Source organism: Pararge aegeria, chromosome 11 (genome assembly GCF_905163445.1).
Source record: "Pararge aegeria chromosome 11, ilParAegt1.1, whole genome shotgun sequence".
Lineage (NCBI taxonomy): Eukaryota > Metazoa > Arthropoda > Insecta > Lepidoptera > Nymphalidae > Pararge > Pararge aegeria.
Genome location: NC_053190.1, coordinates 1378717 through 1397266, shown reverse-complemented (window position 1 = coordinate 1397266; position 18550 = coordinate 1378717). Strand labels below are relative to the sequence as shown.

The following is an 18550-nucleotide window of genomic DNA, read 5'->3' as shown; positions in this document are numbered from 1 at the left end:
TTCCTGCACGATGCCACGTAGAAAACGACTAGGGGTATGGGTTCGGTGTAACTTTTACACCTCCAACAATCAGGGGCTGACTTTTAGAGGAACAAAAATAAACCTAGCTGTAGCCTGTAGGGTTTTTTTTTCGTTTCAGGGGCCAGAATTGGATGTACTCTAGAAACATTTAGTCAAACGACATGTCGCTCATGTGAGCTTCGCTGATAAACCGCCGCGTATAGTATACCTATGGTACAGAGTACAGCCAACACAGACCGTGCCGAGTTCGTTGTCTCGCGGACCAGAATTGTGAATTCAGTAGCATATGACTTGTCGAGTAGGGTGGATGTATATCCACCAGTCCGTCGGTTACAAATAAAATAAAGTCAGGGCTTCCAGTGCGTATTTTTTTGTACTTATTGGGTAACCGAGTAACCCAAGGGTTACCAGTGCCGTTTGTGATTCAATTTTGGATTTAACATTGCAAATCTGGTAAATATCTATTATTTAATTTATTATTTGAATTGCTTGCATGTACTCAGTTCTGTTTGTTTTATTGTACACGCATCTATTGTTTGTTTCGTAATGAAAATATTTGATGAACCATTGAAACATTTTTGACAGAAGACAGTGATTCAGAGGCTTTGTTTAATTTAAACCATTGATTTTAATATGTTACTACCTGATTTAAACAAATTCAATCGTGCTAAATACGGTTCTTTGTTTAATTCTGATAGTAGTTAATTATTAACTCATTATGCCATTTGGTTTGAGTGAAAATTATTACAAATCGAATATAAAATTAGGATTATTCATATATTATGTATTACTCAGCTTTGTTAATTTGCAATAATTCAGTAAGTGTTATATTTTTGTCGATTTCCCAGTAAGTTCCTAGACCAATTCATTGGAAAATATTCCTGGTAATTTTCTTTATATCGGTTTTATATCTACTCATGGATACTATTGAATTTGTTAAACTCAGCGTTTCAGTTTATATCACGTTTCATTCTATGTCGAATTCTGATAGTTTGGCAATTGAAATAGATTCAATTGGAAATTAATTCAGCTAAACTGGAAATTTGGTTGGTTTCATTTCAACAACTGAATTTGAAAATTCGTTCTGTTATGAATTGTAATGGCGTTTTTTTATTTGAATTCAATAATCTTTACAGAAATATAGTATAGGTGTCCATGATTTTTTATTAAATTCTAAAATTCTTGTTGTTCCAACTTATCCACAGTTTGGATTTGCAATTCTGCAGTGATCATCATGTTGGTCCTACATGTTTTTTATTCACGATGAGACCATAATGGTTTTCAATTGTGTTTGAGTATGTGTAAGTGTGAGGGTTTCTTTATATTTGTTTTTTTATCATTTTCTTTAACAACTGCTGCGATTATTTTATTGCGGACAGGTTTTTAGATCTTAGATCTTAAAGCAACTATCAGTAATCTGTGGATATTTTTTCAATGGAGCATTTTATTTTTAATTTTATTATTTAGGAATCTACTGGCTACTCGTTATTTGACTGGCGTAAAAAGGATAGAGGTTAATAAATTTCCTAATTTGTGTACAGTCTGATTTGTACCAGTGGTGCCAATTCTGTCAAAGCATACACATCAATAACTAAAAAAAGTTTTGCTGTCCTTTTCACAATGCTTGAAAATTGCTTAAAAATTGTGCTCATTTCGAGCACAATTTTTACACATGCCAATTTAGTTATAACAGAAAGATTTAGGTTATAACAGAAGAAGCACCAACTTTCTCATAAAACCCACGAATTTTTATTCAGAAAATTACTAGAGTTCGAAATATTTATTCTTCTTTTGTTTTAATTCAAATAGGCCATAGATGGCACTTGTGATGCGTACATTTCATAAGCATTATTTACAATGGTATTAAGATTATGGCAGTAACTACATTCGTGCACTTAACACTAAATCTAGGTAGGACTAACTACGGTTTTGAACGCGCCGATCTAAGAAAAAGTCCATAGAACACTTAGCTAATGTTCTTCTCGTTATTACTCTTTGTCATTTAAAAACATTTTTGAAAACCAATCGGTTTTAACACTTTAATTTTACCCAAGTTTTTATTGATTTTTGATAATTTTTCTATTAGCTTACGATACATACTGAACTTTTTAAGAGACATCGCCGCAATATTTACAACTGGTAGGTAGTTTATTGTACAAATGTATTCTTTTTCGTACTACAAACATTATTTTTTTAGCCTAATTTAAGTCTAATTTATGTAGCCTAGTTCACTAAACTGTTTATTTTGCCTTCAAATGTTCCAATTATTACAGAAGTATTTATTTCTTCTCTTAATATACAAACTTTAACTAGATATACCAAATCCCACACTTGTGCGGGGAATATTAAAGGTTTAAGTACCTACCTACTTACGAAGTTTTCTCTTCACGCATTTGTAGATGGTTGGATGCATAGCGAAACAATAAGTGGGTACTTACTTCCTAAGCTATGTTAATTTATTATAGAAGTTGGGACTACACACATGATTTGAATACTAATCAATTATGCCATGAAAGGTCTCCGTCTTTACGTATCTTTGTATCTACTGATCTTTAATCTGTGTCTGGGGTTTTAGTTGGCTTTGATGAAATTTAAGGGGATATTTATTGCTTAACAATCGTGCAAGCAAATTGCTTAGTTTAAAAGCTAAGCAATTTGCTTTTATTAATTAGGTAATTGCTTAGCAATTGTGTAAAGTTGTGTAAAGACATTACAATGCGCAATCGGTAGTGTCGGAGCGAAACGTGTGTAGATAAAACATTTAGGAATATCTGCGTTGTGTCATGTGTCATTCCATAATTTCTCCCATCTTTGTAGAATTGAAGAAATTATGAAATCCACCGTGTAGATTTGTCAGGATTTCATTTATTAAAATAATGTTTATTGTCTTATATTATAGAATTCCTACTTCGAGATTGCCTAATTCTGTAATTTTTTTTCGCTGGATCTTTGCAATTTCCAACAATTATAATATATGTAGTGGAGAAAAGTTTGTATGGGATACTTGCATTGATGCAAGCGGAAGTTGTGGGCGACCTCGTCGTTTGCATCTAGTTTTGTAACAGTATAGTAGTTGATTGTCTTCTGTCACCATCAATCGCGAGGTAATGTTTGCAAGATTTTGCACTTAGACTCCATGGCCCCAGGGTCACCATGGCAAATGGAACAAATATAATGTTAGGTTAGGCTTTTAGTTATACTCTTTATTAGAGGGGTATTCTTACACCTTTTGCCGTTTTCACCTAACTTTTAGGTTACTTAATTTTTCTGAAAAAATATGTTCTAGTTCAATCAGATGTTTTTATTTTCCTTATGTACGAGTATATATATACTAATAAAAATACTGTAACAGGGCGATTCCGATACTTTACTTTGTTTAAATCGATAAATAAACCAAGAAAGGTTTTTATTTAAATTTTGTTTGTTTATTCTGACCTTTTGGTATATTCAAGAGATAAAAGCCTAGTAGGTAAGGCTACGGCTTTCCTTCCGTGGATACCGACCTCGATCCCTGGCTGACCAGTTACTTTTTGAAGATAGGTACCTATCTGCGTTGTTTAATTTAAGCATTATAAGAAAAACATGGTGAGGTAGCCTGCATAAGAGCTCTCTATAATGTTCTCAACGGCGTGTGAAGTCTACCAATCCGCACTTGGACTTGGTAGACTACGGCCTATGTAAACCCTTTTTATTCCGAGAGGGGGTAACCCTGCCCTATAATGGGTCGGTAATGGGTTGATGAAGATGGTGGTGGTATATTTACATACATAAGTGGCACATACGTGGCACTTTTGTTGCGTTGATTGCAAACAAAATGTTTACATAGTAGTGAGATCTGATGGCGTTAACTACATTCATAAACTTAAAACTAAACTGGTCTAAGAAGAAGCCCACAACAAATTTAGTCGTGTGTTTTTTTGTTATCACCATTGTCATTAGAAAATATTTAGGAAGCAACCTGTTTAGATCAATAGTTCACAACCAAGCTATTTTATCGTTTACGTAATCCTAATAATCCTTTAATTAAGACGTTTTCATCCATAGATTGTTAGTATATTAGTTACAATTTTTCCTTAACCACTAAGTTAGTATTGATTAGTTTAAATAACAAAAATATATAAAAAATAAACAAAATTACACTCGCCCGATTGCTACTCTCACACAGTTAATAAAAACTTTGAACTTTTTTAGAGACATCCCCAAGATATCAAGTTTGGGAATGTCTTTGATGATGATACATAGATAATACATGTACATGTATAATAAGTATACATGTACATGTATAATAAAATGGAAGATAGTATCATACAATATTCTATATTTAATGTAAATCGTAAATTATTATCAAACTAATGGTTCTCCATTATACTTCTTACCATTATTACCTAACCGTAATCTTGTTATTATGTTATTAGGTAAATAATTTAAGGTAGGTACAAAACGTCACAAATCGTCGAGGCGTAACGGAGAGGCGATGTTGAGTGCTGCTGAATCAGGATGTATAAACTATTAATAATCTATGTTTCTTAGCAAAAAAAAAAAGGATATAATGTTATTCTTGTCCATATTTCTTGTTTAAACCGCTTTGCTTTGAAGCGTCATCATCATTTCTAGAAGGGGTCAAGTTCAGTATAAATTTAAATTCCATAAATTTACCTGCAACAGCAACTATAATGTATCACTAATTGAAAGAAAGAAAGAAAGAAAGAAAGAAAAACTTTATTTGGATATACACACACTAGAATTAAAATACAACTTGATAGTCTACACAACAATTATAGGAACGGTGTGATCCCAAAATGGTCTTCACTCAGCATGTTTGCAGTGCCTGTTAAGACACAGCGCTGATCTTCCGTGAAGCCAGACGTGACGTTTGGACGGTAGGCACTGTCAGAGCGACGCTTAAAAACTATGGGTACAATAATACAATTTAAAAGTAATATAAAATTAAAAAATAAGAAGTGTAATAATAAATAAAAAATAATATAAAAGATTTGTATACATATATAATATTTTGTTACGATCGAACCGATAAAAAAAATAAAAAATAATAATAATAAAAAATAGAAATAAAAATAATAAACACCCACATTGGAAATACACATAATTGGAAAACGTCGTGTCTGCATGCCTAAGAGCTCTCCATATTTTTTTTTATTTCTTTTTTATTAACGAAAGCAATGATGAGGTCTATGTTGGAGCACGCTTGTCTAGAAAAAGGCCTATTGACTGTAGCCTTGAAGGTACTCAAATTATACGAGAGGGTGTACACATCCTAGCAGTACTTGTCAGAAACGTGGATAATAAACGTTTCGTGCGTGTTGATGGAATATCAACCACATAAAGATGCCACCGCTCACGGTGTCTCGCTGTTCTGTGGTAGAACGGGGAAGGAGGAACAAAATTGTGAAGTTCCTCAGCACACTCACCGAAGTATATCCGGTAATAAACCGATATTATTCTCAAAGGAATGTGACTTCTTATAATCCGCGAATGGCCAGCGTGGTGGACTCAGGCTACTTTTCTCATTCTTGGAGTTCATTCCAAGTGATCCAATTCCAATGGATTGACAAAACAGATGATGACTGCACCAACATCATACGTTAGATAATCTAACAACTTAAGTCGATTTCCAATAATCAATCTATCAGTGACCTATAGATTTATTTCTTATCAACGTTGTTATTGCCAAACAAAAATCCATATATATTTTAACAAATAACATCTTTGCTAAGCAACGTATTAAAGATAGATTTAAAACGGACGCTAGTGGTATCTACTGTTAATAGTATTAATTACCGGCTGTTGTCCTTAAATCTTTGGCCCTGATTTTATCTATAACATTCTAATCCATGGACTTATTATATGACTATTTACTCTAATCACTGTTACATAACTGTAACTGGTAAACATAAAGGACATATACGGCCGATTGGCGCAGTGGCCAGCGTCCCTGCTTTCTGAGTTCATCCATGGGTTCGATTCCTACAACTGAAAAGTGTTTGTGTGACGAACATGCATGTTTTTCAGTGTAAGGGTGTTTAACTGTATATTATAAGTATTTATTTATAATATACATAAAAAAATATTCATCAGTCATCTTAGTACCCATAACACTGGTGGTAATGTTTGTATTGTAGTAGTATATTTATTTATTTATAGAGGTGTGATTTTTTTTAGTTTGTTTATCGTAAAGAATCAAGGCCTTTGACAGTTTGATAACAAATATGTCACTTAAACACAACAATTGTATATCTGTCCTTATGAACGTTAATTCAAAGTCGAATTATTTGAAAGTCTTTGTGTAAGTAACTTTGATTTTATTTTTCTTAATTGTAATTTCGTTAGCATTCGGTTTATTTCTTCTGCGCATGTCTTAAACATTCCATATTCTTCGGCCTTCGATCCCCAGTCTTGCTCGTTTTCGGCCTTGTAATCCCTTAGTACAAGATTTGCCCGCTCGAAATTTAGGAGTCGTTTTCGAGCATCGAAATACTTTTTTATTTATTCAAAGCACCACTAATAGATTCACATGTAAAACATTGTTGTATAATAATAGCCTAAGATAGTAGAAACACAGTATGTTTCTACTTATAGGTAGCTACAACATGCATAATGAGTATTCAAGTCAGCGCTAAATAAATAAGAAAACTATATCAATACATAAAGTAAAACAAAAAACTTAGTATAAAAAAGGAAAAGAACCCAAATCATATGCTATATTAATTTTAGTGTGTTAGCCTAGCTTATTTTGAATATTGGGCAGTTTGTCTTTAAAATATACTGATAGACTTATCCATAACAAGAAATATTGGTATGAACTGCTTAATCTGGGTAACAAAGAGTGGCGACCAAGATTGGTAAAAAAAATAGTTCTACTTGAAGATCAAAGTAAAATGTTATTCATATCGGATTCAGCTAAGGCTTTTGGCGCAACGTTTATAAATCAGAAGTACAGAAATTGCGACTCTATATCGAGTGAAATTAAGTCCATTTTACTCTGACTATACCATGACCTGACCTGACTATACCCGAAAACATCTCCGCGATTCCGAGCGAGAAAATTTTGTACTAAGGCAACTTTGAGACGTTGTCCTTACAATTGCGGGTAAATTATTTTCGGTGTAGCTGGTTTATTTTTATGGTTCCGTGAAAAGGAACCCGTAATGAGGTGGGCTTACCCGCCTATCACTATAATTTCAGTAACTACAGTTCGTACTTGGCAAATTTAATCTCGGAAGCGGTCGCTCGTGTATCATCATGTCAAGGTCTAACTATGCATGTTATATATTTCATTCATATACCACGACTGTATAGACAAAAAAAAATTAAAAAAAAAAATTCGCCATTTAGCCCTAAAGTTGACTAAGATGGTACTAAGATGACTGATGAATATTTTTATATACATAAATACATACTTATAATTTACATGCAAACACCCAGTCACTGAAAAACATTAATGTTCATCACACAAACATTTTCTAGTTGTGGGATCCGAACCCACGGCCTTGGACTCAGAAAGGAGGGTCGCTGCTTGCTGCGCCAATCGGCTGTCAAATATGTCATCTTTGACTACTCTACGAATTCCTTAAAACTATACTTTCCAATTGCAAGTGGTCCAGTGTTCCAGTAGTAAGCATGTTTATTACGAGTACTCTATTGTGGTATAATTAATGACTTATTTTATGGTAATATGAACAGTGTAAGTCGTAACTTAGTAGATGAACTGTTGCATGCTAGGTAAACTTAACACAGTTATAGTGTGCTGCGTTTTTGCTGGGTTCTATTAGGTACCCTTGTTTATATAAGACTTATCTGTGGAAACCTGATATTAGTTTAAAGTCAACCAATTTGTTAACTATTTAGTATCTTCAACTGTTGGTTTTCCAATTAAAGAAAAATAAAATAAAATAAATTAATTGCACAGTCTTGAAAGGGTTTAGTTTCAAATATTTCTGTCTCATCACTGAAGTTTGCCATGTATGTAATAAAAAGTTAATAAAGGTATATTGTTTATAATTTAGGAAAAATTAAGCATCCCCGGATAAAATTTTCAAAATATATTAAATGTACAGAAATCTTCCAATTACAGTTTTATTATAAGTATAGATAGCTGGGATGTATTTCTTTTTTGTCCTGATTTATAGGTTTTTCTAAGGTACGGAACACTAGATGCGCGAGTAAGACCCGCACTTTATCGGTTTAAGTTTTTATTAAGTCTGGTCCGTCTTAACTTGAGATGTGTTAAGGGTTAGGCTATAAATTGAATGCCTGCCGTTGGTTTTTGTGCACTTATTTGGGTCTCTAGTACTTATTAGTCGACGGTGTAGAAGGTCGTCGGTCGTTGCCGTCTACCTTTTCTTTATAGTTATATTAGATGTGGACTTGACAATGAATAATTGTTAAGTACTTAACATCATCGTACATTGTAAAGTTTACATCTCCTGAGGATGCTCCGGTTTCTTAGAGGGTACATCGCCGAAAACCTGTTTGGTGTGGAGTATAAGGTTTGAATAAATTATATTATAAATTTGACGGCCGATTGGCGCAGTAGGCAGCGACCCTGCTTTCTGAGTCCAAGGCCGTTGGTTCGATTCCCACAACTGGCAAATGTTTGTGTGGTTGACATGAATGTTTTTCAGTGTCTGGGTGTTTATCTGTATTTTATAAGTATTTATGTATACTATTTATAAAATTATTCATCAGTCACTTCGTACCCATAACACAAGCTACGCTTACTTTGGGGCTAGATGGGGCGGGGATAGGGGCGGTGTGTGTAGTGTCGTAGTATATTTATTTATTTATTTAAATTACACCATACAGATGTTCCTGCTTTTCGCGGAGGATAGCAAATTAAGCTTAATTTTCATAATATAACATGGATTTCCGCAAAGCACCGCCTGCTTTCTTTGATAACGTGATATTTATTTATTTATTTAAATTACACCATACAGATGTTCCTGCTTTTCGCGGAGGATAGCAAATTAAGCTTAATTTTCATAATATAACATGGATTTCCGCAAAACAGCGCCTGCTTTCTTTGACAACGTGATATTTATTTATTTATTTAAATTACACCATACAGATGTTCCTGCTTTTCGCGGAGTATAGCAAATTAAGCTTAATTTTCATAATATAACATGGAATTCCGCAAAGCAACGCCTGCTTTCTTTGATAACGCGAAATTAAATATAAGACTTGTCTTTGTCGGTGGGTTGATAACTAGCCACAGCCGAAGCCTCCCACAAGATCAGACTAGGGAAAATTCAGTTATAAATTCCAAATTGCCCCAGCCGGCGAATGAACCCAGGACCTGCCTCTAATAAGACAACAGCGCTCACCTCTTCGCCAGGGAGGCTATGATGCTAATAAGCTCGCATTATGCTAATGTGACTATTAAGGTGCTTGTATTTTGCCTTCCGTAAGATTTATACATTATCCGTAGGTATTTAAATTAAAATACTATGTTATATAAGGTGCTATGTTGTACATAAGGTCAATTATTTGAGTAGTTTTATGACTTGTTTTATTTCTTCTTCCATAAACCGATGGAGAGTTGTCAGGAAATGCAGAATGTCAATTTATATAACGTATTCAGTTAAATAAGTATTTTAATAAGCGTAGAGATCCGAGTTCGAATCCCAGCACGAACACCTTACCTTTTCTTAGTTATATAATACCTGCATATATTATTGTTTTAAGCAATTAAAGGATCGCTTTCTTCAACGGTGTAGGAAAACGTCGTAAGGAACCCTGCATACCTGAGTGTTTTCCATCTCAAAGGCGTCTGGAATCCACTTATCCGCACTGAGCCAGCGTGGTGGACTACGGCCTAAATCCTTCTCATAGAAGGAGAAGACCCAGAGACCGGTATTGGGTTGAGATGATGATGATGATGAAACTAAAATTCTTATAGTTATTGACGTGACAACGTCTTATAATTCGATGGAGCCGGCTGCACCCACGAAAAAACATGACGTATGCGGCGTTACCTCGCTCTGAGGCGTTCCACTCAAGGCTCGAAGTGCAAGCGAGAGCGCAGAATGAGCGACAAAGAGGCACAGTCGGCCTCCGCGTTCGACATCTGTCTCTCTCTTCTTGAGTGAGCGATGCCTCCGCCTGGACAGCTTCTATACAATAATACATTTACATATTTTCGGCAAGGATGAAGTGCAGTGAAAAGTGAATGTGGTGTCAATTGCTTATAGCAACGATAATATCTATCAAACAAATAAAATTAAAATTTTCTTTTGAAAAATGCAACCATTCCATCAGTATTTTCATACAACGCGACGTTGTCACGTTCAACTATCGTCAGTAAGCCGACTTTACAGATAACAAATTTTTTGTCACTATTTTTGTATCACGAAAAAAACCATGGTATTGTCTGATACTTGTATGTTCGGGAACGTGCTAGTAAAATGATACCCACTACATTTATAACTAGTTAGAAAAAGGCAAATATTGACTGCAATATACAATAATTATCCTCTCAATGCCATTTACACGTTACCTACAAGCTACCACTCAAACAATATAAAGGGGTCCATACACTGTGCAATCCATCGCTTGTGGATCCGTCGCAAGCGACAGATTTCACGTGCATGGCCATAAAAGTACATTGATCTTGGATGTTATGCAAGCACAGTGCCTAATGTGAGAATTTCTACCTACATTTACTTTGACAAACCTCTTTTGTTTTTATTCCGGGTTATTTCCAGCGGCTCCCAGCAACTTTCTTGATATTGTCTGTCCATCTCGATGGGGGTCGACCTACGCTGCGTTTACCGTCCATAAGTTCTGCGAGCTGTGTCCCGCCCATTGCCACTTCAGCTTTGCGACTCGCTGAGCTATGTCAGTAACTCTAGTTCTTCAACAGATCTAATTTCTGATGCAATAATGTAGAGGTAAATGGATGCTATTCAAATTGAATTAAAGCTTAAATTTGCCTACAATTTTTCAGCTAGGGCTTTTGGCAGAGCGCTTGTCAAATGGAAATGAGAATACAGGATATTAGCGTCTCTAAAACAAGTGATATTAGGCCATTTTTACTATGACGTTATAGTGTTTTATGTGTGAAAACTCCTCGAGCGGGTGAATCATGTACTAAGCCTTCTGGGTGCAATCAATCACTTTTACGGATTGCTTGTGAATTAGGACCTTAATATTTATCATACACGTAGGTACGCACACTCATCAAGATAGATGGAACTTGCCACTATGCCAGATGAACTGTGACCTTAGCAACTATGTATACAACATTTAATTGTTTTGAATAGACATCGAACGCAATAACAGAGTTCTGTACCTTGTCATCAGCGCTGAGGTCTTATAAGGAAATACCTTGAGCTAAGTGATGATACTGCTTACACATACTCCATGAAGCACTCGGCGACCTGGGCGGAGTCTTGGAAAGAAGACTGGAATTTAGGCTAATATTATCATAAAGTTTTCCATTTATCTTGGCAGTTATTTCATGAATAGATTTTAAGAAGAAGTTAATGCAATCGTACAAAATCAGTATTTTACTTATTCATTGTTTTTAAACCTATAAAAGAAAACTCCATATTCATAATATGTTTCAACGTTCAATCGTTTTAGTAAATCTATTTACCATTATAAACTCGAACAACAATCTATCTGAACTTATAGCACACTTTTTAGTAACTACAAAAAGATAACTTCTACAATCTTCTCTTGACACTTCTATCTCTACTCTTCTGTATCTCTATTTCCCCCACCATTTTATGTGACATTCCTTTTTTATCTGGGTTCCTGTCATTTTGAATTCCCACTCCAACTTATACCGACCACAGATTATGCATAATTTTTACCAGTTTTAACTACGATACCTTTTTATCTTTAACCATTTGGTGAAAGATAAAAAGGAACATACAAATATAGACACCTTTTTTCTAGCATAGGTAGATACCTCCTATACAGACTTATATCGTGAAATTTTGTTATGGACATATTTTTATTTGCAGACCGATGTTTAACCTTTCGTCGCGAGTCACGACCTAGCGGTGAATATGAAAGTAGTCCATGTCAAACAATGTCTGCTGAATTTGGAACCGGTATGCCTAAACGGCCTTGTGAAATAAAGTCTTAGAAATACACGTAGGTACAAGATACTTTCTAAATTGAAAGTGCACTGTTCCTAACTATTGCACCACCGTTTTAAAAACTTTTTAATACAATGAATATAAACCTTTATCATCATCATCAGGTTCACAGTCTCTGGATATAATGTTTGGCCACGCTTAGTCTGCGTAAGAAAAAATATATGTGATATTTTAAAAGTTTGTATACGGTAACACAGTCTGTAGTACGAAGAAACGGATTTGGTACTTGTTAATTTTTTTGAATTGGAATCGTTGCGATAAAGTATTTGAATTGTTTAAACTTTCCTGATTATATGCCGTAGGAAAGGATGAAAGCCCAGTGGCGAGGACTGCGGCTTCACGTGATGTGCGTTATATGTAATTTAAATATATCATATATCACTGGCTTCAACGCTGAAGGGAAATATCATGAGGAAACCTGCATGCCTGAGAGTTCTCCATTATGTTTTCAAAGGCGAGTGAAGTCCACCGTCCTGGCGGGTATGCAGTAAGCGGGTAGATAATATAAAATGAAAACATCTCCACAACGTGTTATCAAAACTTAAGTTTTTATAACTTTCCGGTACGATGTCGGGTAGAAAAAGATTAGGGGTATTGGGTATTTTAAAATATAACTGCCATACTCCCTAACAGGTTAGCCCGCTACCAATTTAGACTGCACCATCACTTACCACCAGGTGAGATTGCATTCAAGAGCTAACATGTGCTATAAAAAAAAAGTTTTTTTTTTTTATTTATTTTTTTATATTAATAGCGGGCAAACGCCCATAAACATTGCAGCACCAGAGGAGCCACCGATGCGTTGCGCGCTTATAAGGAATTTGTTTATCCGCCCCTTGAATAACCCTAGATTGTATGTTACCAACCTAACACTGTCAAACCTTTTTTTGAAAAACTAAAATGTTCAGGTTGTCGGTTTGATGTGCGCGCGCATCGTAAAAATGTACTCTCATAATTTTTCCCTAAAGAAGTATAACTTCAAAAAAAACGTCCGTTTACTACAACACGGGGGTTGGTTGAAATTCACCTTCAGCCTTCCCAACCTCTTAAGGTGGATCCGCGTAAGACGTGCGCTCTTAGGAAAATGAACGTGCCCAAGTGTTTAAAACCTAACATGTTGTACGTAACCCGAGCGGAGCCAAGGTTAAGTGCTATGTTTTAATGGCTGTCCAACTAGTAAAGCTCTATTGGCACGGTATTCATACTTATACTTTTCATTTAGCGACCTCCCAGTTGTTATAATCGGGAGGTCAAGAGTTCGATCTCCAGCAGGGAAGTTGGGGAAATTTTTCTTTGGTCTGGTCTGGCTTCGGCCGCGTTTAGATACCACCCAAGTGCCCACCAAGTTTGCGTTCCAGTACGTTGTAGCGTAAAATCAGATTGGTTTTAATATATCTACTGTATAAGATTAACCCTACTATCTTAGACTGCATCCTCACTTACGAGTACCAGGGTCACATAACCAAGGGTATACTTGCAATAACATAAAAAAAATATATAATAACTATATCAGTCGTCACCCGTCTTTTTATGTATCTCGCGTAAACTGTTATATTTACCGGGTAAATAGCATCCAATGTTGGCATTGTATAGTGTATACATAACTAGGAATCATACTTAATCACAGATTACATATATTTTCGTTAACATCTATACTAAATACTAATATTATAAATATAAAAGTGTGTTTATTTGTCCATTAATAACGCAGCAGCAGAGTAACGGATTGATGTGAACTTTTGCATCGAGATAGTTTATGGGCCGGAGAGCGACATAGGTTACAAGGAAAAATGCATAGTTCATGTGGGAAGATATGCAGACGATCGCGCTCGCGCTTGCTCGCTTGCTTGCATTATTTTAGTCATTAACGATCTATATGCCAAAAATCACGTCTTCGCGAAGCGAGCGAAGTCGCGGGTAAAACCTAGTATGTACACAAAGATGGTCAATCTTGAACTTTATTTTCGGAATGTTAACATCTTGACATTAAAACCGCGACCTTTTGTGGCACACTTTTTGTGTGTAGAGTTTATTTGAATTAAAAACATCATATTTGTGTTTACTGCGATAACTGGCCCGAGAATATCTCGTTAACTAGTACTTGCCCGCGACAATGTATTTATTTTGGTTTTATTTTAAATATTAAATAATGTTAATAACAAAACTTAAACTACTATCCTAGCCTATAAGAAAAAAGATCCTAAAGGCCAAAAGTAATTTAACAAAACGAACCTTTTTATTAAAAATCGTGCACATTTGAAGTAAATCCAAAAATAGGCACTATGTATCTTGCGACAGTCTGTGATCAACCATAAATAAATCCATTTAACTTTTAAAATATTGAGGCAACGACGTGTCGAAATTATCACAATGTGTGCCCAAATTAATTATAAATAATTAAGTATATATTGATGTTGGCAGTTACCACGCTACGTATATTAATTAGTCCTTGAAGCCTCATTAACAAATAATCGTGCGATGCTGAAACCAAACAAAAAGGTTTATTGTATCGATTCGGCTTTCTTCGTGACGCAAATGACGTCACCGGGCCGATTAATTCACGTGACCTCGATCCAACTGTCATACTTAATTATGGACATGTAATAGGGCCAACTACCTAAGTAGAAAGAAGATTAGAATTTAGGACAATACCAGAGTGATAAATCATCATCCAAATACATTACTTTTACTCCAAAGCCATTAATTAAACCTATGGCTTACTACCGTGGCTTAAATCAGCAGTGTTTTATTATTGTTGATGCTATATTATAATCCTAAATAATCCTTATTTTTAAGACGTTATGGTTTGCCTGAACAACTGTATTATTTTAAAATAATAGGGCTTGAAACGATGATAGTTCCTCGTTGGTTAAGTGGTTCCACTATGGATCTCGTAGTCCTGGCTTCAAGTCCCGGGTCGGACCATCAATTGTTCTGTAGTGTACAGTACCAGCACAGAGTTAGAAAATTGGCGATGTCAGCATCTGCGCTACGGAGAGCAAAATCGTTAAGCCGTCGATTCAAATTTTTACAACTTGTTAACTTGAGATAGAAGCTGTTAAAAGCACCTGGATTGAAACTTTTGCTGCTTTGCGAACCGGTGGTAGAGTTACTACAAACAGACGTACTTGACGTTTCAAAGTGCTTATAAAGTAAGGTACTTTCTTCATCATCATCATATTAACCCATTACCAGTCCACCACAATGAGAAGGGGTTAAGGCCGTAGTCCATCGCGCTGTGCTTGTACGGGTTGGTGGATTCCACACACTTAAATGTGTGTCGAATCTAAATCTTCACTTGAAATAAATGAATTTAGATTTTTTAATTGCCCTCCTATGAGAGACAAGGACTGTGCTCACCAGTAGAATGTTAATAGTCTGCGGGTAATGAAACGATGATAGCTTCCAGGATTTTGTTCTCCGGAAACATTCATCAGCGAAGCTTTATAATATGAATGAATGAATGAATACACTTTTATTATACACCACATCAATAAAGAACTGATAAACGACTAAGACACGGGGCGGTATCTTTGCATCGTTCAAGTCCATGTAGGACTGAAGTGTATCGAAAATACACTCGGAGTTATATCAATATAGCCACCAACTCAATGTCATGAACATTGGTTGTTAATCAAATATTATTTTAAGTGTTCCTTGGAAACTATTTATTAATTAAATAATAATTACCTACTAGTGTATTTCTAAAAGTCCTTATCAATTTAATAAAATATCTGGCCAATATGAATTTATAGTTATCAAAAGTTTAAGTATTTAACAGAATATAACAGAAAACCAGAATACAAAGTCCAAGGTACACAGTAATAGTATAGCATGGAAAAAAACATAGAGAATGAAAACAAGTTGAAAATTGGGAGCATGAACTAACGAGTTGAACGATAGCAACAAAGCAACGGTGTCAGAACAAAGAAATGAGAATGCTAAGACAACAACGTCTAGTTACCGAGTCTGCGATAAAAGTGATACGCAGATATCTAAGATAAACAGCTGTGTTTTGTTTACGAAGTGCAATGTTTATAACCTTCACTAAACAAGACTGGTTTCAGTTTAAGGAATTATTACAACTAGGTACCTGTTTGTCAGCGATTTGTTCCTTAGGATTAGATTCAAAGACATTTATTCTTATAAAAGATTTCATTCACTTACATGAGAACATAATTGTATCTAAACTTATGCATAACTTATACAAGAGAATTTAAATATTGGATGGAAGCAGGCGTTACTTTACGGAATTCGATGATAATAAGTCAACCTGGCTTAACAATTACTCATTGTAAAGTCAAGAGCAAACCGTGCGTAGAGGGTACATTGTCGAAGATCTGTTTTGTGTGAAGTATAAAGATTAAAGACTATAAATTACACCATACAGATTCTCCTACTTTTCGCGGAGTATAGCAAATTAGGTTTAATTTTCATAATGAGCATTTAATTATAATTAAACTTCAATTCCCCATTATATTAAAGGAAATTGTATACAATTTTACAATAAATTACCGGTTGATTTCTTGGGGATGTCACTAAAGAAGTTCAAAGTTTGTATTAAGCGAAAGCTTATAGAAAAGTCCTATTATAGTATAAAGGATTACGTAAACGATAAAAAGCTTGGGTGTAAACAATTGCTCTAACCAGGTTGCTTCTTAAATATTTTCTAATGACAATGTGAGATGGTGATAACAACATGAACACCCGGCTAAGTTTGTTGTGGGCTTCTTCTTAGACCAGGGCGCGATTGGAACCCTCGTAGCTTTAGTTTTAAGTTTACGATTGTAGTTATCGCCATCACTACTCACTGTTATGTACACATTTTGTATATAATAACGCATCAAAAGTGCCATCTATGTGCCTATTTGAATAAAGAAATATTTGACTTTGACTTTGCGTAAAATAAAATAAAAAAAATCCCCGTTATTTACATTTATTTAGGAATTAGTTAAAAGTTGCCATCAATAACCCGTTAAATCCATATTTAGCATTCTGGAACCTATGTTTCTAACTGAATGCATTTCAATTCGAGTGCCAGATACAATTCTATAAATAATTATGTTTTGGGCTCTATTTGATAGCAATTTTACACAGTTAAGAGTGTCAACTGAGATAAAGAATAGCCCTGTTAGTTAGATTGTAGTCAAGGGCTAAATTGATGTAAAATAAAACGAAGGGCTCAGTCTGGCGGACGGACGCTGTGGGCAGCAACCCTGCTTTCTGAGTCCGAGGCTGTGGGTTCGATTCTCAAAACTGGAAAATGTGAGTTACATGAACGTTTTTGTGTGTCTGGGTGTTTATCTGTATATTATAACTATTCATAAAAATAGTCATCAGTCATCTTAGTACTCTTAACGCAAGATACGCTTACTTTGGGGCTAGATGGCGATGTGTGAACTATCGTAGAATGTTAATATTAATGTATTAATACTTAGCGAATGGGACACTTATAAGCTGATATTGTTGCACTAACGATATTTGGATGTGAAAAGCTGGGACACCGCGCGTCGATGAGACATTTGTACCAGTTGCCAGATGAAACACTGAAACGTCGTTTGGTAAACATTTGATTTATCTGCAGCAACGCAATCATTTGACCCAGTTAGCCGCTTGGCTCAATTAGTCAATTATTTTTGAACTATCAGCTAACCAACACTTCATTCGGAAACTATTTTTGTTGCACGCGGTGCAAAACAGCCGAGGACACCTTGTTTGCTCCAGTTTCATTCAATAACCCTTTTACGACCCACTATAGGAAAGCGGTTATAGCGCAGTGGGTAGGAGCTCGACTTCACTTTCAGGGGGCCGAGTTCGAATCCCAGACAACCTGTAACTTTTCTTAGTTATGTGCGTTTAAGTAATTAAAAATATTACTTGTTTCAACGGTGAAGGAAGACATCGTACCTACATACCTGAGAGTTCTCCGTAATGTTCTAAAAGGTGTGTGAAGTCCACCAATCCGCACTCGGCGTTAACCCCTTCTCATTATGGGAAGAGACCCGTGTCCGGTAGGGCCGGTAATGGGTTGATATGATGATCATGATAAGGCATCGGTCCTCTCAGACTGAGAAGGGTTTAGGTGGTAGTCCATCACGCTCGCACAGTGCGGATTGGTGAACATCATGGACTCTTAATCATGCAGGTACTTTTAAAACAAAGTTTTTCATATATTTATGATATTAAACGGTTCAGACAAACACTAGCAAGTGGTCACCTGATGATAAGTGATCACCGCCGCCCATAAACATATGCAGCACCAGAGGAGCCACCGATGGGTTGCCGGATTTTAAGGAATTTGTTTATCCGCCCCTTGAATAACCTATGATATACCCGAAATAGGAAACCAAGGCAACACTCCGACAAAGTGCCACCCTATGTCCATCAACCTAAGGCGTAGGTGT

At 35.6% G+C, this 18550-nt stretch overlaps 1 protein-coding gene across 1 annotated transcript in view; it reads left to right on the top strand.

The window, feature by feature from the left end:
- The first annotated feature begins 286 nt into the window (after nucleotides 1-286).
- The window catches only part of LOC120627720 (ATP-binding cassette sub-family G member 4), a 68852-nt gene continuing 50588 nt past the window's right edge, over nucleotides 287-18550 (top strand). Inside the window, exon 1 of the mRNA XM_039895743.1 lies at nucleotides 287-474. The gene's annotated coding sequence lies outside the window, so the exon portion shown is untranslated. The remainder of the gene's footprint in view (nucleotides 475-18550) is intronic.